General features: G+C 43.1%; 1 long non-coding RNA gene across 5 annotated transcripts; it reads right to left on the bottom strand.

The window, feature by feature from the left end:
* Positions 1-14,113: 14,113 nt before the first annotated feature.
* On the bottom strand, positions 14,114-20,190 carry LOC119363293. Of its 5 annotated transcripts, none has more exons than XR_005173895.1 (7): positions 18,904-20,189; positions 17,980-18,789; positions 17,580-17,630; positions 16,698-16,756; positions 16,242-16,405; positions 15,914-16,016; positions 14,114-14,420 (listed from the first exon to the last, which is right to left on the bottom strand). It is a non-coding gene; the product is annotated as an uncharacterized LOC119363293 (long non-coding RNA). The 5 variants fall into 5 exon arrangements; XR_005173893.1 differs by having other exon boundaries at positions 16,242-16,756; positions 18,904-19,023; positions 19,122-20,189; XR_005173891.1 differs by having other exon boundaries at positions 16,242-16,756; positions 18,904-19,023; positions 19,604-20,189.
* Between the last annotated feature and the right edge of the window lie 2,024 nt (positions 20,191-22,214).

Below are 22,214 nucleotides of genomic sequence, written 5' to 3'. Positions count from 1 at the left end.
TCATCAAAGGTCACGACTCAAATGATGAAGAAGTCATTGGCATCATGAAGAATATGCTTTTCAACATCATTCATGGCGTTCCCGTCAACTTCCATGATTTCTTCATGAGGACTCTGGCCAATATTGCTATGTCACCATTCGAACTGAAGCCCTATGCTCCTTGGATTATGAGATTCATCAGGGCAAGATCTTCACTGAATTACAAAGCTGACACTCTGAACCACGGCAGTTACTTGCCTCCCATTGAAGTCCTCAAACGGACAGTTTCATCAGCTGATGATAAAGGCAAGGCCGCTGCTATGATTGATGAAGGCATTCGTCCATTGGATGGTCAATTTCGCAAGGCTGCATCTTACTCTACCAATGACGATTCCGCCACACATGACTCTGCCGCAAATACCTCAGCCAAGCAAAATCCTCAAGCCACAGCACCCAGGGTGATGACTGACCGTGAGTTACTCCTCAGTCTTCATCAGAAGGTTGATCGCAATCATAAATGGGTCAAGCATCAGTTTGGTTCAATTCTTCACAACATGACCTCAACACACAATGAAGTGAAGAAAAACCAATACTACCTCCATGAAACCTTCAACCGCACCTGGGTTGTTCTCTCTCATGTCTACAGCGCTGCAGATCTGAAGAATATGGGTCTCAAGGAAGAATTTGACTGGTCTGCACCTCCACCGAAGAAATTCAAGAAGGTCAAAGTTCCTTCCTTGGTGTCCAGCTCTTATTCTTCATCACGTGACACTGATGAGTATGAAGATTTGGACGACACTGCGGCAGGCCCTGCTACAACAAACAACCCCGACAACGCTGGCGCTCCTCCATCAACTTGAAATTCTTCAGGGGCGTTAGTCCTTAGTTTCAATCCTTTTGGTCATTTGATGACAAAGGGGGAGAAATCTGAGTTAGTCTTCAAGCGGGTCTATATTAAGGGCATTTTTTTAAGTTACAACTCTCGTTCTTCTGAAACTTTTATTTGGATCGAGTTGTAATCTTAAACCCGGTGGTGCGCTGATACTTTTGTTGCATTATGCTTTGCATGCTTATTCCTCATTAATGACATTGCACACATGCTGAATCTCATCAGGCACCATATTTCATCATGCATTTCAAATTCTTCATATTATATATCAAATGCGTGTATGAATTACAAGATATAGGGGGAGATCTCCATGATTCAACTCTTCAAATGTGCATTGCCTCAAAAGCAAATTCCTCACTATGCACATCTTCAGGGGGAGTTCTACTATATCTTGTAATCAAATTCCTCAATATCAGTGTATACACTTCATATGTTTATCCCCGTTGAAAACTTAACCTATGTTGTCATCAATCACCAAAAAGGGGGAGATTGTAAGTGCATCTAGTGCCCCTTAGTGATTTTGGTGTATTGAAGACTTATAGGCTAAGGGACTAATGCGTTTGTGAGTATACACAAGTCTATAAGTCTATGAGGAGTTTGATATTTACAGAGAAAGTCGACCCCTAAAAATGAAGTTCTTCAACTGAAGACTTTGATATTCTGAAGACTTTCTAAAGCCTTTGAAAGTGAAGAAATTGGTGTGACCTTGAAGACTTGGTATTCATTTGTGGAACATGAAGCGTGAAGACTTTTGTTTTCGTAGTTTCATTTTCTCCTTCTTGAGTCATAGGAAACACCGTACTGTTAAAGGGGGTCGAGGAAATACTAAGGAAAAATTTCCATGTGATGCTCAACTCAAAATCCTACACCTACCAATCCCTTCGAGTGAAGCCTTTGGAAATCTCATACAGTTCAGTCACTTTCTTCAGTGACAGAGACGAAGTTCTTCTGGTCGCTGATGAATTTGTTCTGACTGAGGAGTTAGGAATTCGCCAGTGCAAATTACCTACACAGTGAGGAACATGATAGCCCTGAGGAATTTGAGAGTCAAATTTCCGACTGTTGCTGTGCTGCGCGCCAGCTGTCCCAAAATATCTTATCCACCTAACGGTCATATCATTGAGGGGCATTTATGTCTTATCATGTCGGGCTGCTCCCTAGGCTATAAATAGCCGCCTCCTACAACCACTAGCTGGTTGGCTGCTCCGAGAGAACTTGACACTTGTCAGTCCTCCGAGGACTTTGAGCGAAAATCATCGAGTGAGGAAAACCCAAAACCAAACACCTACAAACCCAAAGTGATTGAGCATCACTGAAGAAATTGATCATGCGTGGATCTGACGCTTGTTACCTTTAAATACTGTGCTTCTTCCAGACGGTTAGGCGTCAAGGTCTAGAGCATCCAAGAGGAATTGTGGATCGCCGAGTGACCAAGTCTGTGAAGGTTTGGAAGTCGCCTGAAGACTTACCATGAGTGATTGGACGAGGTCTGCGTGACCTTAGTTCAAGGAGAATACGGTGAGGACTAGGTGTCCTGAGCTGCGTGCTCAGCGACTGGGTGTCCGGGACTGTGTGTCCTCGAGTTTAAATACTCAGCCGCTCCAACCAGACGTACAACTGAGACATCAGTTGGAACTGGTCTACCAAATCATTGTCTTCACCAACCTACTGGTTCTATTTCCTCAACCCTTTCATTTCCTCATTACTGTGTTGAGTGTTTGTTCATATCTGTGTTTGAAGACTTTGACTGAAGACTTTCTCAATTTCCTCAGTTCAATTTCTTCAGTCTGTTTGTCCTCATCCTGTGTTATCCTGTGATTACGCTTTCTGTACTCTGTGCTAGTCTTCATTTCATCATGATGACCATGCGTGTATTCTGTTATGCTTACTTCTGAGTACTTATTCCGCTACTAATAGTTCTTCGCTAAGGAATTTCCTCACCGGCAAATTCCTCAGTGAAGAATTCATAAAAATCGCCTATTCACCCCCCCTCTAGTCGACATAACGCACTTTCAAAGGCTTCAGTTGATGTAGAGGGAGCTGGAGGAGTTGGTGCTGGAGATGGTTGCCCTGGAGCTGTAGGAGCTATAGCTGGTGCAGATGATGTAGCTCTTGTGTCTGTCACAGGCACTGTAGCTGACCTCTGAGCTCTAGGCACTCTGGCAAATGCATCTATGGTTGTCTTGCCCTTCCTCTCCTACATGTCATCCTGCAGCTGCTCCACAACTGACTGAATCTCAGTTACTTTGACATCAAGATCATAGAATTTTTGTTCCATGATCCTTTCCAGGCTCTCCTGGTTTTGAGTTAGGGTGGCCAACCCCTTCTCAATCCTCAGTGTTGATGCTATCAAGTAACCAAGCTGCTCTTGTTTGTTCTTCAAGAAATACTCAGATGCCTCCTCTTGAGTTGGCATCTTGGCAGCCTTCTCTTTCCTTGCTTTCTCCTTCTTCTCTTGAGCTTGCACTGATGATGGATCATTCTCATTCATGACAAGTTGATTATCCTCAAAGTCTGGATAGAGAGGAAAATGTTCCTTATCCAACTGATACTTTCCTGTGCCCATCTTTGAGTTAATCAACTCCTGAATCTGTGGGGCATATCCACAACTTCTCTTCTGATCTACTGCAGTCCTCTTTATGGTTTCTACCATAAGGCTCATGACCTTGAATTTCTGGGGCACATCAAAAATGTGAAGCATGTTAATTGCATGCCCTCTTATCATGTTGTGGTCACCTGATTTGGGCAAAAGAGTGTGCCTTAAGATCCAGTTGATCGTAGGCAGCCCTGACAGAAGAAAATGGACTGACCCAAACAAGAAAGTCTCAAGGGCTTTGTCTGGGATCTGTTTGTACATATGTGACATAGAATTGTGTCCCATGTTCTTCTTGGCATATATATCCAGATCATCTTCACTCTCCTTTGGGGCTTTGATCAGACTTGCCCATTCCTCTATGATTGACTGATATCTCGTTCCTTCAGACATCCAAACTATCCTGCCATCTGGATAGAAGTGTGATGTGGAGTAGAATTGCATAATGAGTTCATCATTCCAGTTGGTGAGCTTCTGCCCAACAAAATCTGCAACTCCACAAGCAATGAAACTGTCTTGCACTCCAGGATAGTGTTCTTCATTTTCCTTCATGTAGGTCCAGTCGACCCATCTCATATCACACACTATAGGCTTCTTGTCCAACAAGATTGTCTCATAGAAGTCCTGCTGCTCCTTGGTGTGGAACCTGTAATCTACAGCAGTCCTTCTCCTGGTGGCATATGGATCAGACAATCTCCATAGCCTCAACCTTGAGTTTTTCCTGATCTTCATGTTCTCAGCCACAGGATGAGCATCATTGTGATCTGGAATCTTGGGTTTGAGCTTTCGTAGGACCTGCCCTTCTTCATCTTCCTCAGCAGCAACCTCAGGCATTGGGGCCTTGTTCTTCTCAGTTGCTGGTATACTCCTAGTATTTCTCTTTGGTGCAATCTTGGGCTTGGGGGAAGCTTTGGGTGCTTCTTTGGGCTTTGATGTTGCAGCCCCTGACTTTATTGCATCACCCATAAGCTTATGTGCCTTTGGTGCTGGTGCAGCAACCTCTTCTTCCTCTTCCATCATAGAAGGTTGACCAACAACTCTGGCCATGGTCTTCTTGACCCTTTCCTTCCTTTTCTTTCCTTCTGCAGCTGGCTTTTCAGGCATCTCAGGTACTTGAGTTGATCCTCTGGCTTTAGACATTGGTTGTCTTCCTACTAGCCTTTTGATCTTCATGCCTAGCTTTACTGCAGTTGAACTGAGCACCTTCTTGAGCACTACCTTCTTGGAAGTAGCCTCATCTTCTGCTGCCACATAGTCCTCATCCTCTGAGTCTGAGGTTCTCTTCCTTCTAGCTCTTGTGGCTGCTTTGGGCAAATTGCTTGGAGTGCTTCTACTCCCTTCATCTGAAGTACATGAGGGACTAGTGCCCTCACTCATGTGAATCTGCTCTTCTTCCCTATTCTGACTGTCACTATGGTCTGACATGCCACAAATCACTGACTGCTGACCCTGTGAATAGTTATAGATGAGATAGAGTGGATGAGCATCACAAAATGCAGAGATTTTTGCAAAAGAATGATTCAAAAAACTTAGTTTTAGTTTCGACAGAAAGCATTTCGGATCTACCGATTTTCAAACTCGGTGATACCAAAGCAGTTTTGGAACCTAAACTAGTGAACTCGGTCAGACCGAGTCATAGTTCGGTGGCACCGAGACTGCTAGGATTTCACAAAGTTCTAAAATCGGTCACACCGATTTGTAATTCTCGGTCAGACCGAGACTTACTAGTGCAATGGCGTTAGCCAAATCGGTGGGACCGAGTTTTTCAACTCGGTGGGTCCGAGATGGTTTCGACGGAAACCTAACCCTAAATTTTCGAATCACATCTATTCTAAGGATCACATTGACTGGATAGGAGTGTTTCAATCGTGGCAAGATGCATTACGAACACAGTGTGCTGAGAATCAGATGAGGAAAGCACTGTGGTTGAGTTCATACCCTAGTTCGGCGGTGAACTCGCTATGGCGGCAACGGCGGAGAAGAAATCCATTGACGGCGGCGGAGACCAGCGACAGGAGGCGGCTGGCGACGAAGTCGACAATCCGTAGACCTAGTAGGCAGAGCGATCTACGCGCGGGCAAAGGGGTTTGGAGGAATTTCCAAATTTTTGCCCGTGACTATATATAGCCTGACACTGTCGGTGTGACCGAGTTGAAAAACTCGGTGGCACCGAGATGCATAACTGTTAACAGTTACAGCAACTCGGTGTGACCGAAAATTTCATATCGGTTGCACCGAGATTGAAAACCTAGATCGACTTAGTGATCTCGGTGGGACCAAAATGGAGGAATCGATCAGACCGAGAATCACAAAGAAGTTTTGGAAGTTTAAGTCTATGACGAATCGGAGACTCCAAGTGCTCCTCACACAGAGTGGTTCGAATCTGACTTGATCATATTTTGTGATGTAGCATGGATAGAGTTTGAGACGAGAAAAGCATAGATAGCTAGAGAAGGTTCTTAGGCATTCTTGTCCATCCACTTGGCCAAAGAAAAGGAAACCAATTAATCAAAATAACAAGTGGATGTCCTCGAATGAGTAAAATATGCAACCAGCATGCTCATACAATAAAGTGACAAATGAAATATGTGGCAAAGCATGCACAACAAATTCTAGCATCTATCAAACAATTGGCGATGACTAGGTCATCTATATATGAGTATATTGACTTAGGAGTCAAATGAGAACATTTGATCATAGGTCATACTCATCGTTTAAGCTCAAGTGGGGTTACCACTTTTACATAATGCATTGATGTGTGCACATCATTAGAGTTGCTTTGACTCAATTCTTAGAGTTAAGCTCCCCCTAGATGTGAGATCCCCCCTTAGAGGGATGAACTAACCTTGGGTCTTGTCGATGATGACTTCATGTAGGTGTTGAAGATCTGGATGCTCAATGTTGATGTAGATCTTTTGGAGCAATCCTTTGGAGTGAGTTGCACTTTCAATACCTACACGGGTTAGTCCCACAAGGAACAAAACAAGAATATCCATAGACATAGAGTGATGCACACACAAGATGATTTCCATGAAATCATTTGGTTACCTTGTCCCTTGCCTTACCAACATGAGGGTTTGTGACTCCTTGAACTAGTGCAAGATGTGGAAGTTGATTGCACTTGTTCTTGCCATAAAGATATGAGTGAAGAATGTTGGCGGAGTCACCCTCAAGAACTCTCTAGTTCTTCTTCTTCGGGATCCACATCATCTTGATGGGAATCCTTGGAGTTGTAGTTGTACTTGATGAAGTAGAACTTGACGTAGTCTTGGGAACCCACTTGACCAAGGCCTTAGGTGCTTCTTCAAATGCATCAATCTCCTCTTGAAGCTTGTCTTTGCCCTTTCGGTCTTGTGGTGGAAGATCATCTTGAGCTTGTATTCCCTTGAAAGAAGTAGGATCATACTTCTCTTGTTGAGGAACAAACTTCATCTTGGGGTATTGATCTTCTTCCCACTCAACTCCATTGGCATTGAACTTTCGTTCAAAACCAACACCTTGATTCTTCCGGTGCCTTCCTTTCTTGCGTACAATTTCCTCGAATTGCTTACGCCCGGCAAGGCTCTTGTATACACCTTTCTCTATAATTCCCTTCAATAAGCTGTTTTCTTCCTCAAGTGTAACTTGGCTAAGAGAATCATTAGTGGAATCAAGAGAACTACTAGAAGCAACAATATTTGATTTAGCATTATTATTGTTACTACTAGAGGAAGAATCTTTCTTGTCCTTGTTACTAGACTTGACTTGAGGCATGTAAGTTGATAAGAGTAAACGCTTGGCAATATGAGAAGAACTTTTTTTGCGAAGATCATCATTGATTGCCTTTAAGAACTCATGCTCTTGCTCAAGATTGAGCTTTTCAAAGCATAACTTCTCATGAGCCCTTAAAAGTTCTCGATGATTTTCGAAGATAGTTTCATGAGCTAACTTAAGAGTGTTTAGTTCTTTAGTTAGAAGCTCAATCTTCTCCTTATCATTGTCATTCGTTTTATCCTGTTTAGCATGATTAATTGACGTTTCATCATAGTATTCATCACTAGAGTTGTCAATAAGTAAATCATCATCACCCAACAAGTCATCTTCATCACTATTGAAATCAACAAACTCGGGATGTGTTACCTTTGGACCTTTGGCCATGAAGCATCTTCCAATTCCTTCATTTGGTGAGTCAAATATGTCGTAGGAGTTGGTTGACACAAGTGCTAGACCGGCAATACCATAATCTTGAGTATGTTCGGAGTCGGAGTGATAGCTTCTCTCGGAGTGATGTTCAGAGTCGGAACCGGATACCCATTCACCAACATGAGCTTGATGTCTTCGTTTTGTGTAGCTCTTTGATGACTTGTCCTTCCTTTCCGAATCTTTGCTTCTCCGTGAGGGTCTTCATTCATAACGATCATCTCTACTCCTTCTCTCTCTTGGTGGTGATTCTTCTCTTCTACTTCTTCTTTTAGAAGAATCTTCTCTTCTTTTGTAGGGTGTCGTACACTCATTGGAATAGTGTCCGGGTCTCCCACAATTGTAGCAGTTGCACTCTCGACTGGAAGATCTTTTGTCATTGTAGGACCTTGACTTAGAGCTTCTTTCTTTGCTTCTACTCTTGTAGAATTTGTTGAAATTCTTCACCATTAAGCTCAATTCTTCATTGAAGGTTTGTTTCTCACTTGATGATGTGGGGGCTTCACATGAGGCTTTGTAAGCACCACTTGGCTTGTTGTGAAATTCCTCCTTATCCTTGAGTGACATCTCATGAGCAATAATTCTACCAATGACCTCCGTTGGCTTGAGATTCTTGTAATTGGGCATCATTTGAATCAATGTGCACACGGTATCATATTTTCCATCCAATGCTCTTAGGATCTTTTTGATGATGAATCTGTCGGTCATCTCTTCACTCCCTAAGCCGGCAATCTCATTTGTGATAAGAGCAAGCCTAGAGTACATTTCAGCGACACCTTCACCATCCTTCATTTTAAACTTGTCAAGCTGACTTTGGAGCACATCCAACTTGGATTCCTTGACGGAGTCGGTAACTTCATGCATATCAATCAGAGTGTCCCAAATTTCCTTTGCATTCTCAAGATGGCTGATTTTGTTGAATTCTTCGGGGCACAATCCGTTGAAGATGATATCACAAGCTTGAGCGTTGTATTGCAGCATCTTCAATTCTTTCGCATTAGCTTCACGGTTCGGCTCTCTCCCATCAAAGAATTCACCTTGCAAGCCAATACAAATAATAGCACAAACGGCGGGGTTATGTCCGAGAATATGCATTTTCATCTTATGCTTCCAACTAGCAAAATTAGTTCCATCAAAGTAAGGACCTCTACGGTGAAAATTTCCCTCGCTAGACGCCATACTCTCCTAGGTTGTGAAACCAAGGCTATGACCACCAAAAGCTAAGGAAATGAAAGCAAATGGAGACCAAAGCTCTGATACCACTTGTAGGACCTTGAAGTATGTCTAGAGGGGGGGTGATTAGACTACTTGACCAATTAAAAACTTAACCTTTTCCCAATTTTACAGTTTGACAGATTTTAGCAACTTTGGACAAGTCAAGCAATCATCACACAAATCAAGCAAGCATGCAAAGAGTATATAGGAAGCGGAAATTAAAGCATGCAACTTGCAAGAAAGTAAAGGGAAGGGTTTGGAGGATTCAAACGCAGTTGGAGACACGGATGTTTTTGACGTGGTTCCGATAGGTGGTGCTATCGTACATCCACGTTGATGGAGACTTTAACCCACGAAGGGTAACGGTTGCGCGAGTCCACGGAGGGCTCCACCCATGAAGGGTCCATGAAAAAGCAACCTTGTCTATCCCACCATGGCCGTCTCCCACGAAGGACTTGCCTCACTAGCGGTAGATCTTCACGAAGTAGGCGATCTCCTTGCCCTTACAAACTCCTTGGTTCAACTCCACAATCTTTGTCGGAGGCTCCCAAGTGACACCTAGCCAATCTAGGAGACACCACTCTCCAAGAAGTAACAAATGGCGCGTTGATGATGAACTCCTTGCTCTTGTGCTTCAAATGATAGTCTCCCCAACACTCAACTCTCTCTCAAAGGATTTGGATCTGGTGGAAAGAAGATTTGAGTGGAAAGCAACTTGGGGAAGGCTAGAGATCAAGATTCATATGGTAGGAATGGAATATCTTGGTCTCAACACATGAGTAGGTGGTTCTCTCTCAGAACTGGTAAGTTGGAAGTGTAGGTTTGTTCTGATGGCTCTCTACGAATGAAGAGGAGGTGGAGGGGTATATATAGCCTCCACACAAAATCTAACCGTTACACACAATTTACCAATCTCGGTGGGACCGAATCAACAAACTCGGTCAGACCGATTTAGTAAACCTAGTGACCGTTAGGATTTTCGGTGGGACCGACATGCAACTCGGTAGGACCGATATGGTTAGGGTTAGGGCATAACGTAATCTCGGTGAGACCGATTACACAAACTCGGTGAGACCGATTTTGGTAATTAGCTAACCAGAGAGTTGGTCAGGTAAACTCAGTGGGACCGATTTGCTCTTTTCGGTGAGACCGAAATGTTACAAAAGGGAAACAGAGAGTTTACATTGCAATCTCGGTGGGACCGATTGCTCACTTCGGTTAGACCGAAATGTTACGAAGGGAAACAGAGAGATTACAATCCCATCTCGATGAGACCGAGATCCCTATCGGTGAGACCGATTTGCCTAGGGTTTGTGGCAGTGGCAATGACATCTGAACTCGGTGGCGCCGGATAGAAAGAATCGGTGTGACCGATTTTGGCTTTAGGTTTAGGTCATATGTGGAGTTGAGAAAGTAGTTGAGGGTTTTGGAGCATATCACTAAGCACATGAAGCAAGAGGCTCATTAAGCAACACCTCATCCCTCCTTGATAGTATTGGCTTTTCCTATAGACTCAATGTGATCTTGGATCACTGAAATATAAAACGAAGAGTCTTGAGCTTTTGAGCTTGAGACAATTCTTTGTCCTTGATATTTTGAGGGATCCACTTTCATCATCCATGCCATGCCATTCAATGAGCTTTCCTGAAACATATGTCTTGGAATAGCATTAGCTCAATGAGCTATATGTTGTTATGAATTACCAAAACCACCTAGGGATAGTTGCACTTTCAGTAACTTTCCCATATTTCAGACAGGCACGTCCCAAAAACATGGCTCCCCGTACCTCTCCCTCCATTTTCCCATTCATACACCGGCCGCGCTAGAACACCCCATCCCCACACCAGCCTTCGTCCGCCACCCCATCCATCGCCGCCGTCCTCCACCACATCCATCGCCACCGTCCTCCACCATGCCGGAGCGCCTACCAAGACCACGTCGTCCACTGCTAGAGATGGACGTTTCTCATCCACGGTGACGGACCAATAGCCTTGCATCGCGTCCTCTCGCTTCATCGGCGCCGTCGTCCTCTTTGCCGGGGCCGCTCAGATGACCTTCTCTTCCACCGCAACGGGACTTATCCCCCGATGCACCTGTCTACCGTCGCAGATCTGCTTCAACGCCACTGACAGCCACCGCACCCCTGATGCCTACATGGCGCCCTAAGAGAGGTGGTACTTCATATCTCCTCAACTTTTTGATCTCAACCAGAAAATAGATCTTAACTTGGTTACTCTACTTTCTTTTCAGCTCTTAGAATTCAGTTCTTAGTTCGAAGCAAACAATGGATGCTAAATATCATTTGTCCGGTTTGCAGCTTCAAATCTGCCATGGCACAGCCATAATACGGTTTAATTGATCATGCTTAGGGTTTAATTGATCATGTTGGTTCCGTGGTGGTTTCTTCAATAGAAATCCGAGGGGAAACCCTCTTTTGCTAAAAAAATATGCTTAGAGTTTCCCCCTTTTATGATCACTATATGATCAGAATACGTGCTTCGTGTCATAATAACACTGCTCCACCCATCAAGCTAAACAAGCTTAGTTGTTCAAATACGAATCTGATGTTATTAAAATAGAGTTGTTTAATTGGTTAGTTAAATATTCCTAAATTAGTTTTGAAAATGCATGTTCACCGCTCGGGTGTGTATCTCTATAGGGTGCCCACGGTGGGCCGGCCCACCCTGGGATTTTGGGTCATCCCAGGCCCCGATTCCCCTCTATTCTGCTACGCGCTTCCGATCTCTACTCGCCCCTGGTAGCCTGCCTCGCCGACGACTTGCCATCCCCAGACGCCATGACTCTAGGAGGACACGCCGGACTAACAGGAGGCCAGGAGCCGCTTGCGCAACAGCGTCACCGCTGCCCGGGCGCGCCGTTGTGCCTACCTTCCCAGTCCGTTCAGGGCTCAGGCGTGCAGCACCCACCAAGCCAACCCGATTTATCCTGAGATACGTCCTCAACACTCAGTAGCCACTCCTCATCACTCATTTTATAATTGATTAATTACTCATTAGGCAGGACTATCATTAGGGTTTGTTGTGTGCTCAGTGCTACCTACACTTAATGGTTCAGATGTATTCGGTAATCTTTAGTACCTCTAAAGTTCACAGGGTTTTCAAAATTCCAGCCCTCGGAACAGACACTAGTCATTTTGGATTATTGGTCATAGTGACATTGACCCAGATTACTACTGCAAGCCAGGTTTGTTGACAATTTTACTTGTCTTTCTTACTCATTCGATATAATATCCAATTATTCACGTCGATTAGTTGCAAACAATAAGTGCTAGACAAACTTCTTCATTCAGATTTTGGACGGTCTCTTATTGCAGTTACAATTCTGCATACTTGTCCTAGTAAGCTCACAAGTAAATGATTGATTCACTACATCTATGCTTGCCTTGTCATATTTGTTGTCAATATTCTTTTAGGGTGGACCACCTTGTTTCTAAATACTGAAACTGTAGGCATGAGTGAATAGTATTTCTCTATGTGATCTCTTCCATCATGTGTGGGCAACGAACACTGCATTGTATAGAAAGAAAGTGTCATTTCTAGCTTTTACATAGGTTTCGATCTTTTACATGGAATACAATCTGCCTACTTGCTTTGTGTCGCACTACCAACACTCCACCCTTGAAGCTAAACATTATGCCACTCATAATTGCTTAGTTTATTTGTTCAAATACAAATTTCATATGATTCTAATGTTCCTACTTCAGTTTTGAAATGTGTGCCTGCCCGTTATAGAGACATAAGGGGTTTGTATTTCTGTGTGTGGTCTGGTCAGCACGGTTGGGGGGATTGAACTTTGCATATGCAGGGGTTTATAGAGAGACACTCTTCAAGTTGAATCCGCAATGCATTCCATAGATAATCTGACTTGTGAAAATTCGCATCTTTCATATATCTACTTTTTTTTCAAATTCTATATGATTTAAAAGTAATTTGAAAAACGGTGAAATTCTGGGCGAATTTTTTTTCATTGTTTTTTGCAAATGGTTTGTCGGATTGACGCAAATGATACAACATTGAAAAGCTATGAAAAATGCGCAACTTTTGCGTATAGAAAGTTTTTTCTAATTCCTTACATTTTAAATATGAATTCAAATACGATTAAAATTGGTTTTGAACGTGGTTTTTTAAAAAAGTTTATCGAAATGGAGTAAATAGTATACCGTTGGATAGCTATCGAAAATGCGAAACTTAGTCATGTTGAAAGTTTTCTCTACTTCGCAACCGTTTAAGAGTAATTTGGAATACGACATTGCGGATCCTGCTGTTTTCTCGTCTGAAAAACAGAGTAGTCGTACTGATATATGTGTATGTTTGTACTGAGCTATTTTTTTGGAGTAATTTTGAATGGTTCCGAAAAGGGGTACTTGTACTGATGTTTGCATGGGTTTATACTTAGCGTATTTTTACTAATTAGACTTTGCTCTGTTTTGCTCCTAAGTTTTTAATGGTTTATTGTATCGTCGCCCCTGTACTTGCATGGTTTATATCATCAAACTGAATGATATTTTTTTCAAAAAAAATGTTTTTTATTCTTGTTTGAACTAAACTTTTTTTACAGTGATGTTCTAGACTTCTCTTATTTTATGAGTTCTACTTTTCTCATTTGAATTGCATGGGTTTTTTTTGCTTGAACTTTTATAAGTTGAATTTCTGTCATTTCTTTTATTCCGAACGGACCACCATTTTTAACTTATACTGATCAATATTTTTAATTCAACCATTTTTCTTTCTAGAACGGACGAATATATGTTCGAGAAAAAGAGTACTTGAACAGATGTATGTATGGTTCTGTACTGAGCGTGTTTTCACATATTGAGCGTGTTCTGGACTTATCTCTTTTTGCAACTTGAACTTTTTCTTGTTGATATTTTTTTTATGTTTCATAATGTTCTCTTTTATTCCGGGCCTCTCTTTTTCATGGGTCCGACCTTTTCGCTTTCTTAACTTTGAACTTTCTGGATTCCTTGTACCCAAACCTCCTCAATTCTTCTGTAATGTATCTCATTTCTTTATTTTCTAATTTTTCTAAAAGGGTTTTCGTAACCATGAAATTATTTATCCGTGAACTTATGGATTTTTTTGCCATGAACTTACCAACATTTATTCTGCCAAGTACACACACTTTCCTGCCAACATTTTTAAAACGCTTCAGCTCACGTAGGCATAACATCAAACAGGCAAGGGTGAAAAATAAAAACTGGAAGAAATCAGTTTTTAGCTATTTACTGTATAAGTATATCATCCAACGTGTACTTGGTGTCAACTTGCATAACATGACACAGAGCAATAGCAACATCGTACCATTAGCAATAGATAACAACTCAATACAACAGCAGAATACACAATATATCTTTTTCTACATACAATGCCATGATTTGTTATACATCATTGTTGGCAAGTACATGTCAAGCGAAACAATTTTTCAACAGAAAAGACTTCTTTTGAGTGGTGCATGTCAAAACAATGATATTTTATTTTCTTGATCCTCCGAATTTGGGCGAAGAGAACGTAACAAGAGAAGTGAAGCAATGCCACCACCTAGTACCTGCATTTAGTACACTTCTATTGGAGATCGTAGCTTAAGGCGGTGAGGTTGCAAGTTCAAACACATGCCTGAATTGAACTCAAATAAGAAACTGAAATCCAGCTACAATAAGAATTGAACTGAATGAAATTTATAAATTGAACCAAACTGAAAGAAGAAATTGGACATCATATGTACAACAAGAAATAAACTTGAGCAGTATCAGCTACTAAACAAAAAGATTGCTTTACTAAACCTAGAAATTTTATATTGGTGAACTTTTTCTTCCTACAGAACCGTAAATCAAATACATGTACTGTTCGCTAGGTTGTAGCAACATGATAAGTAGTAGCAGTACTACTCTAGGTGGCAAAGTAGTAGCGCCACAAAGGAAGGCCACCGTCAATAGTGCGTACTACCGCGACACCTAAAGTATGTGTTGGCCACGCTTGCTTTACATAGTACTACAAGATTTTTATTAAAAAATGTACTACAAGATTTGTGAACATGAGGTCGTAGAGAAGTTGTACCGAGAGTGTGGATTAGAGCTGCCGGACAAGGATGCAGCAGCAGCACACACACACACACCACCAGATAAGTTTCTGGGGTTCTTAACGAGCTAATGATAGAAAACATGTTGAACTGAAATTTGGACTTCCAGGACTATCGAATGTTTTGGGTTCTTTTATGAACCTTTTTGTTACTTTTTTCTGAACTAAAAACCAAAATTACAATCACAATACACACATGTACTACACAACAATGTGCGTTTGTACTGTCCATGTAAATGAATTAACCAAAAAGAACTAATTTATTGAGGAAACCATGTTTATGTTGCTCAGTGCACCATGTGATGTAACTACAAACTCCTTTTCTCTCTGAAAAAAGCATGATTCACAAATGACCTACATTTCTAGCATTGGTACATACTTGTCATGAACTGATAGAATTTCTCAAGTAGACCAAATTCGAACTAGATTAGAAGAAATTCTACAGAGCATCATTTCTAGCATCCGTACATACTTGTCCTTTTACGGACTGATGGTAAATATACATGGCGAACTGCTATACCACCTACAGAGTATCATTTTTCTACGAGAAAACACAATTCATCATTTATCAAAATTACGATTTTCTTTGGACATAACCAAAACAAGAATTTGAACAGCAAGGAGGAGCACGAAGACGGGCGTGGGTGGTGGCGGGCATTGCGTCGGGGATTGACCCACTTCGGATTTGGTGGAGTGGCCTGGAGTGAGTTTTTTTCTTTTGCTTTTTTCTGTTTGGTGTACTGGTTCGCTCTGAATCTAACAGTACATTTGTCTTGTAGATTTCCATTTGTCCAAAACAAGAAGGAAATACTCCAATACTTAACAACTCATCTATTAGTACATCCAGAACAATTTCAATTTTCAGAACAAACTTCCATTGATGTGTTACACTATGAATCTGTATATAGGACATGATGGGTCTCAGGCTACTTTCAAAATAGGTTGCATCAGGGGAGAAATTACCTCTACCTCCTGCTTGGATAGAGGATACGTACTTCCAATACACGAACAACAGAACTGAAGTGGTTCTCGTCACCAGTCTGCAGTCGCTCCAGCCTCCCTCGTGCTGCATTCAGAGAGAAAATAAATTAGTGACAGAAAGGAGATTTAGAGAGGAAGAGAAACAGAGGAGGAGGGCATTATAATGAAGTGCAAGATCATTCTTTACTTGCAGCTGAGAAATGGACCAATGGTTAACTATAATGAAGTGCAGACATGGTGAAAAAGCAAACTCTGAACTATTACTTGCAGCTAAGAAAATGTTCAAAGAAAAATGAGATGGTGTCCTCACTGTGTGGGTGATCAATGGGTGAAGCACTGAGTGAAGATGGTGGTCGCAGTTCCACTTGGACTGCGGTCAGAGCTCGACTTGGATGCATGGATGCTGTAGCCGAAGAAACACCATGGAGCTTTTCTGAAAACAAACTCTGAACTTTCCTGGAGCTTTTTGTTGAGCTGAAGTACTTAAGCAAATACATGATGGCATCAAGAAAACAAGTGTCTAAATCATTTAGCAATAAAAGCGATGGTATGGAAAAATTGAATCAATGTTTTTCTCTCATTCCGATGGTACGGAAGAAACACCATATTTTTATGAAATCGCATGAGTCCTGGTTTTTTGAACTCCTCCAGTGCTTACACATGAACTGAGCAATAAGCAACATAATATATTTTTTCTCTGAAGTTTATAGGGGATAAACACTTGAACTTATGAAATGACAGCACACCACGCACATCTGCTTCATACCTCTGTCTTGTTGCTCGATGTGGTACACTTGCCACCTACTCGTTGTCGCCGGTCATACCCTACACACATTAGTAACCAATTAAGCACGCACCACAACACACATAGGGTTGTATCTTCAGTACACTTTGAACTAATGATATAGTAGATTAGTAGCACAAGAAAACAATTCTGTAGTCACATCTTCACAATTCTATAGGTACACCCCAGGACTTTTGAACTGATGACATGGTTGTTTTGGGTAGGCTGGAGGTGGAACCTTACATCTCATTTCAATTGAGGTTCCATGTGACACTTGCTTCCCATTCAACGTTGCTTCCCATTTCATCAGTACTAGTACGACTCAATAATAAATTTAGAATTGTAGCACCGTTAAGGAAACAATGTCGAGAGCCACCATTGACGAACCACCGCCAATGGGATCCTCGGGAACCCCGCTCATGGATGAGCAATAGCCGCAAGGAGGAGCCCCGCTCATGGATGAGCAGAAGATGCTCGTAAATGAACTTTTTGGGAGGATTTATATTCTTATGCGTGTACTGTTGTTTTTGCAGAGCGGACCTATGTTCTTATGTACTTTGAACACTAAAGTCACACAACACAAAAGCCAATGAACTTTTTTCATTTTTCTTTCACATTTTGAACCACTGAGCTTTTTTTAAGGTGAACTTATATTTTTCATGCACCTTCCCATTTTTCAGATCATACTATATTTCAAAGCCAGCTGTAACACATCTCAGTTATTTTGCATGAACTTTTTTAAGGAAAAGCTAGAAATATTTACAAAGTTTAGGAAAAGATTAAGGGAAATAAATTGTAGTGCCAATAGCGAATCCTCTTGGGAGTTTATATTTGAACTAGCTACAGTTTATTTTTTGAACTTACCTGGCAGTAATACATGAACTCTAGCACCCAATACAAGTATCATGCGACAATCTGTAAACAAAAAAAAAGATGTAGGTTAAAACAAAAGTTGAAATAGCAGACAAACTCGAAGAAGCTAGCATCAATGATCTTCTAACTGAAGCACCATAGGTTCCCAATTTAATACCACTACAGAGTACTACAACAATTCTGTCAAAATTAAGTACACAAAGAACCTCCACATCAATCCATCACAGGATCATCCATTTTACATTCCATCCCCAAATATGCATGGCAAGTTTCAGAGTTCGAAGCTCTCTAAATTAAGCCATCTAAAAACTAAGTGATACATATATGTAGGAACAAAACTAGCTCTAAATGAGCAAGAACAGAGTATCAAGAAGATTCATCAAATTCATACCAAAAATGCTGAAGAATGGAGAAAGTTGAGCTGGATCAGGAGGTGAAACACGGGTGTCCTGCACGCTTTGAGTGACCGACGTCGGAGCAAGAAGTTGGACTGATGACCAGGAGGGAAGGCTGGGCTGGCTGCTGGAGTAAGACAACAACCATGTACTACTGCTCGCGACGAACTCGACGTCCCTAATGCCACGGGGTTGGACTGAACACATCTCGACTGTGCAACAGAGATCTACCCTACTAATCAACATATACAAGTCTGTACATACAAAATTGGTTGAATATGATGAACATAACAAAATGGATGCTATTTTTCATATTTGAATTTCTACTAATTAGACTTGCGAAGGGGAAGTAGATGAACTGAAAAGCAGGAGCTATTGCAAATTTTCTATACAATGAACTACTGTACAATATAAAACAGATTTTTTTAACACGCACACTGCACTGATTCAGCTTTCCTTTTACGAACTGATGATAAAATACATGCTGGGCTGCTACACCGGCAGCAAATCCATGAATACATGACCTTTTTGGATAGCAATCTAACAAGTGTTATAGCAAAGCAGGAAACAAGCACACTTTTTAAACTACTCATGAACACGCATCAAGCTATAAGTACAAACTGCTTCTCATTCACTAAAACGTGAGCTAATTTTTAATAGAGATTCACAAAAACGGGTGATAGCAGTGAACCTGTGATGAAGAATTGAACTGAAGAAGAAATTTTTTGGAGGTAGAATACGACGTCGGAGATCAGGTGGACCGGCTACACCTCCTCATTTGGACTGATAGCTTTGGTGAAGTGGAGCTGACGGAGGCAGAGATCACGAGCAGCGCCGTGATTTGGCCGTTGTAGGGAATCCATCAGCAAGCACGCATCACAAAAGCAAATGTTCAAAGAAAAACGAGATGGCGTTCTCACTGTGTGGATGATCAACGGGCGCAGCGCTTGGTGAAGATGTTGGTCGCATTTTGACTTGGACTGCAGCCAGAGCTCGACTTGGACATATGATCATGATCTTTATGCTGCTGATCGATTGGTCTGATGGTACATGTGAATGCCAATAGATAAGCAAGCATGCTGCTATGAAGCTAACCTATTTTTATAAATTTATGGTTCAGATTCAGTATCTCCATTACCTATATGCAGAATCAACATTGTCCATGGTTTAGACTATTACTATTTTCTTGAGAAAACGCAAAAACCTTGTGTTTCAATAGTAATGCACAGCGTCTCCCTTATCAATTGTTCAGGTACCGTTTAGCAATTAAAAATCGAGGAGTTGCATGCCCAGCAATTCAGAACTAAGATCACCAAATTTTTTGGGCCATAGCCCAAGTCTGATTGCACGGAAAAATCTCATGTAAACATGCAAGGGATGAAGGGAGCACAAGGTGCAGTACTATACAGAAGAAATGACTGAGACAAACTACTAGTTCTGATTTTTTTGCAAAGAAGTCATTCCATTTCAGCAGTCTTGCTGGATGAGCTACCCGAGAGATCAAGTTGAGCAACAGCAAGTTCTAGCAAGTTCGACTTGGTGAAGATGGTGCAGCGGCAAGTTCGACTCGGTGCCACAACTTTGCCGTCCTTGAAGTGTGCAGCGACTGGATGTGCTTACCTGGCTGGATGTGCCGGACAAGCTTATCTACTAGAAATGCAGGAAGCTCGAGCCTCTTTCGGCCCTGGGATGGCTCCCATGCCTGGGGTAACACCGTGCATCGGGGTGCAGGGAGAGGAGCAGCGCCAGAGTCCAGGTTGTAGCAGGCTATGCTCGCCAAAGCCCGGCCAAATCCGTGCGCGGGGAGCACTCGTGGCAGGATCTGCGCCTGGAGTAGCTCGGGGAGGGTGCTCGCCATGGATCCGCAGGGGCGGGCTGGCCGGCATCGTCGGAGGGAGACGGGTGTTGCGGGGGAAGGGAAACGGGTGGCGCGGGGAGAAAGGCGGTGGACGACGCGCGGGAGGAAGGCGGCGGCCGACGCGCGAGATGGAGGCGACGACCAGCATGGGGCACGGTGGTGGCGCACGCGAAGGAGGCGGCGGCAGGCGCGCGGGAGGGAGGCGGAGACCGGCGCGGAGGATGGCTGTGGCGCGCGGGAGGGGCTTGACGGCCGGCGCGAGGGAGGAAGTTGGCGACCGGTCCGAGGGATGGAGGCGAGGAGTGGGTTGGGGCCAGTTGCGGGAGGCAGGGGCGGGGCACGGGTGGATCCGTTGGTGGACAGTCACGGCGCCGCGGGCTCCCTCGCTCTGGCTGACGCGTCGCTCGCTCGCCCGCGACGACTGCCTCCGGTGGTAAGAGGCGGTTTAGGTTGGGGTGGGTCGGGCAGGGGACGTAGGCGGGTCGCGATGGTAACAGAATATTATTCTGTTAAGGTAGCACGGGCTTCAAATGTTTTTTATTTAAAATAAGGAGTCAAGAAATGATGCTTTTAAATTTTCCCAATTTACATGATCTTAGTGTGGTCATACTTTGTGGAATCATGTTCAGTACATGGAAAGCTTGGGAGATTAGGCTTGGGTAGGGGCATACCAACTGTTTAGTTGAATCAAGTAATAGATGTTTTTTTCTGGATATAATATTTCTTTTTCTTCCTCAATGCATTGTTCTAACTTTTTCCACAAAATATATTGAACCAGCTACGCTAATCTGAAATAATATTTCTTTTTATACCTCAATGCATTGTTCTAACAAAACAAAATAAAGTTAGGAACTCAATAAAATTTAGCCATTTTTCATCTAGAATTGCTACTTTGCTAGTGATAAAGCTATCCTATGAATCCAATGCCATCAAGGTTGTATTAAGGTCTTCAGTCCCTTGTATAAGTAGCACATTTTTCACCGTTGGGAGAACGTAAGTAGCACAAGTCTGGAGCGGATGTACAAAGGAAAATGGCCAAGATAGTTCCTTGTATAACAGAGTTCATACAGGGACGAATGTTACTGCATCACTGTGGCTAAGTCGTAGAGAGGTGCGGGCGACGCGGCATCAATGATGAGATGTTCCATTCGCTCGCCTCCTCTGTCACTGTGACCACCACTGATTCGGAATGCCGAACACTGTCGGTGTCAAAACCGACAAATCTCGGGTAGGGGGGCCCAAGCTATATGTCTGAGGACCGATGGTAACGATGGACAAAGAATAGAGTGTTTACCCGGGTTCGGGCCCTCTTAATGGAGGTAAAACCCTACTCCTTCTTGATTATATTTGAAGGGTATAGGGGTTACAAGAGTTGATCTACCACGAGATCGTATTGGCTAACCCTAGTTTGGTTAGCTTAGTAATGTTGTGATCCTGCCTCCGATCTAACCCTCCGGTTTATTTAGACACCAGAGGGGCTTAGGGTTGTACAAAGTCGGTCTAACAGAAAGGAAATAACATATTCGGACACCTAAACTTGCCATCCACGTATCTTGAGTCCCTACCGGACACGAGAGGTGATATTTTGTCTTGTATCTTGACGTCCCATCAGTCTGGCCCATGTCCAATAGACCGGACGCATGAGGACCCCCTAGTCCAGGACTCCCACAGTAGCCCCTGAACCAGTCTTCAATGAATATGTGTTCATCGCGCGGATTATCTTCGGCATTGCGAGGCGGGTTCCTTGAATAATACACATCAATTTTTGGCATTGCGAGGACGAGGATGAGGAAGAGGGGGAAGAAGTGGAGAGTGACTCCCCACTCAAGACGAGGGGGGAGAAGAAGGCAGCCTCCGAAAACCTGGAGGAAGAGATGCCAAAGAAGGGGAGGGTAATCCTCTCGGATAGTTCAGACTTAGAGTCTGAACACAGCCCCAGGAGGATCCAAAGGGAGAAGCCCCCGGCCGAAACATAAGTATCATAAACTTACGTGTTTAGGCATCGCTTAATCTGCCTCTGTTATATGAATCGAGTCTTTTCTTTGCTTTTCAGCCCTCCTCGCGAGATCCCAATACCCTCCTCTTCGGAGGGGAACTCTCTAGCACCTGAAGAGTGGAGAGTGACGGGCAATCGCATGCCTTCTCCCCCTGCCATGGAGGACGCCAAGGTGTTGTCTCAAAGGGCATCTCCAGGTCGAGGAGGAGCGGACGAGGCCATCCAGAAGGCGCTCAAGGATAACACCTCGGACGTTGTAGAGCGGGGCACAGTGACCCCCATGAACACCGAGGGTGGGGGGCCTCAGCAGTTCGGGCCCTCGCCGAACACCTTCCCGGAGACCAATACTGCTCCAGGTTCAGACCAACACCCCCCTT

This window comes from Triticum dicoccoides, chromosome 2B (genome assembly GCF_002162155.2).
Source record: "Triticum dicoccoides isolate Atlit2015 ecotype Zavitan chromosome 2B, WEW_v2.0, whole genome shotgun sequence".
Lineage (NCBI taxonomy): Eukaryota > Viridiplantae > Streptophyta > Magnoliopsida > Poales > Poaceae > Triticum > Triticum dicoccoides.
Note: the sequence above shows the minus strand (reverse complement) of the source record. Positions and strands in the feature narration are given on the sequence as shown.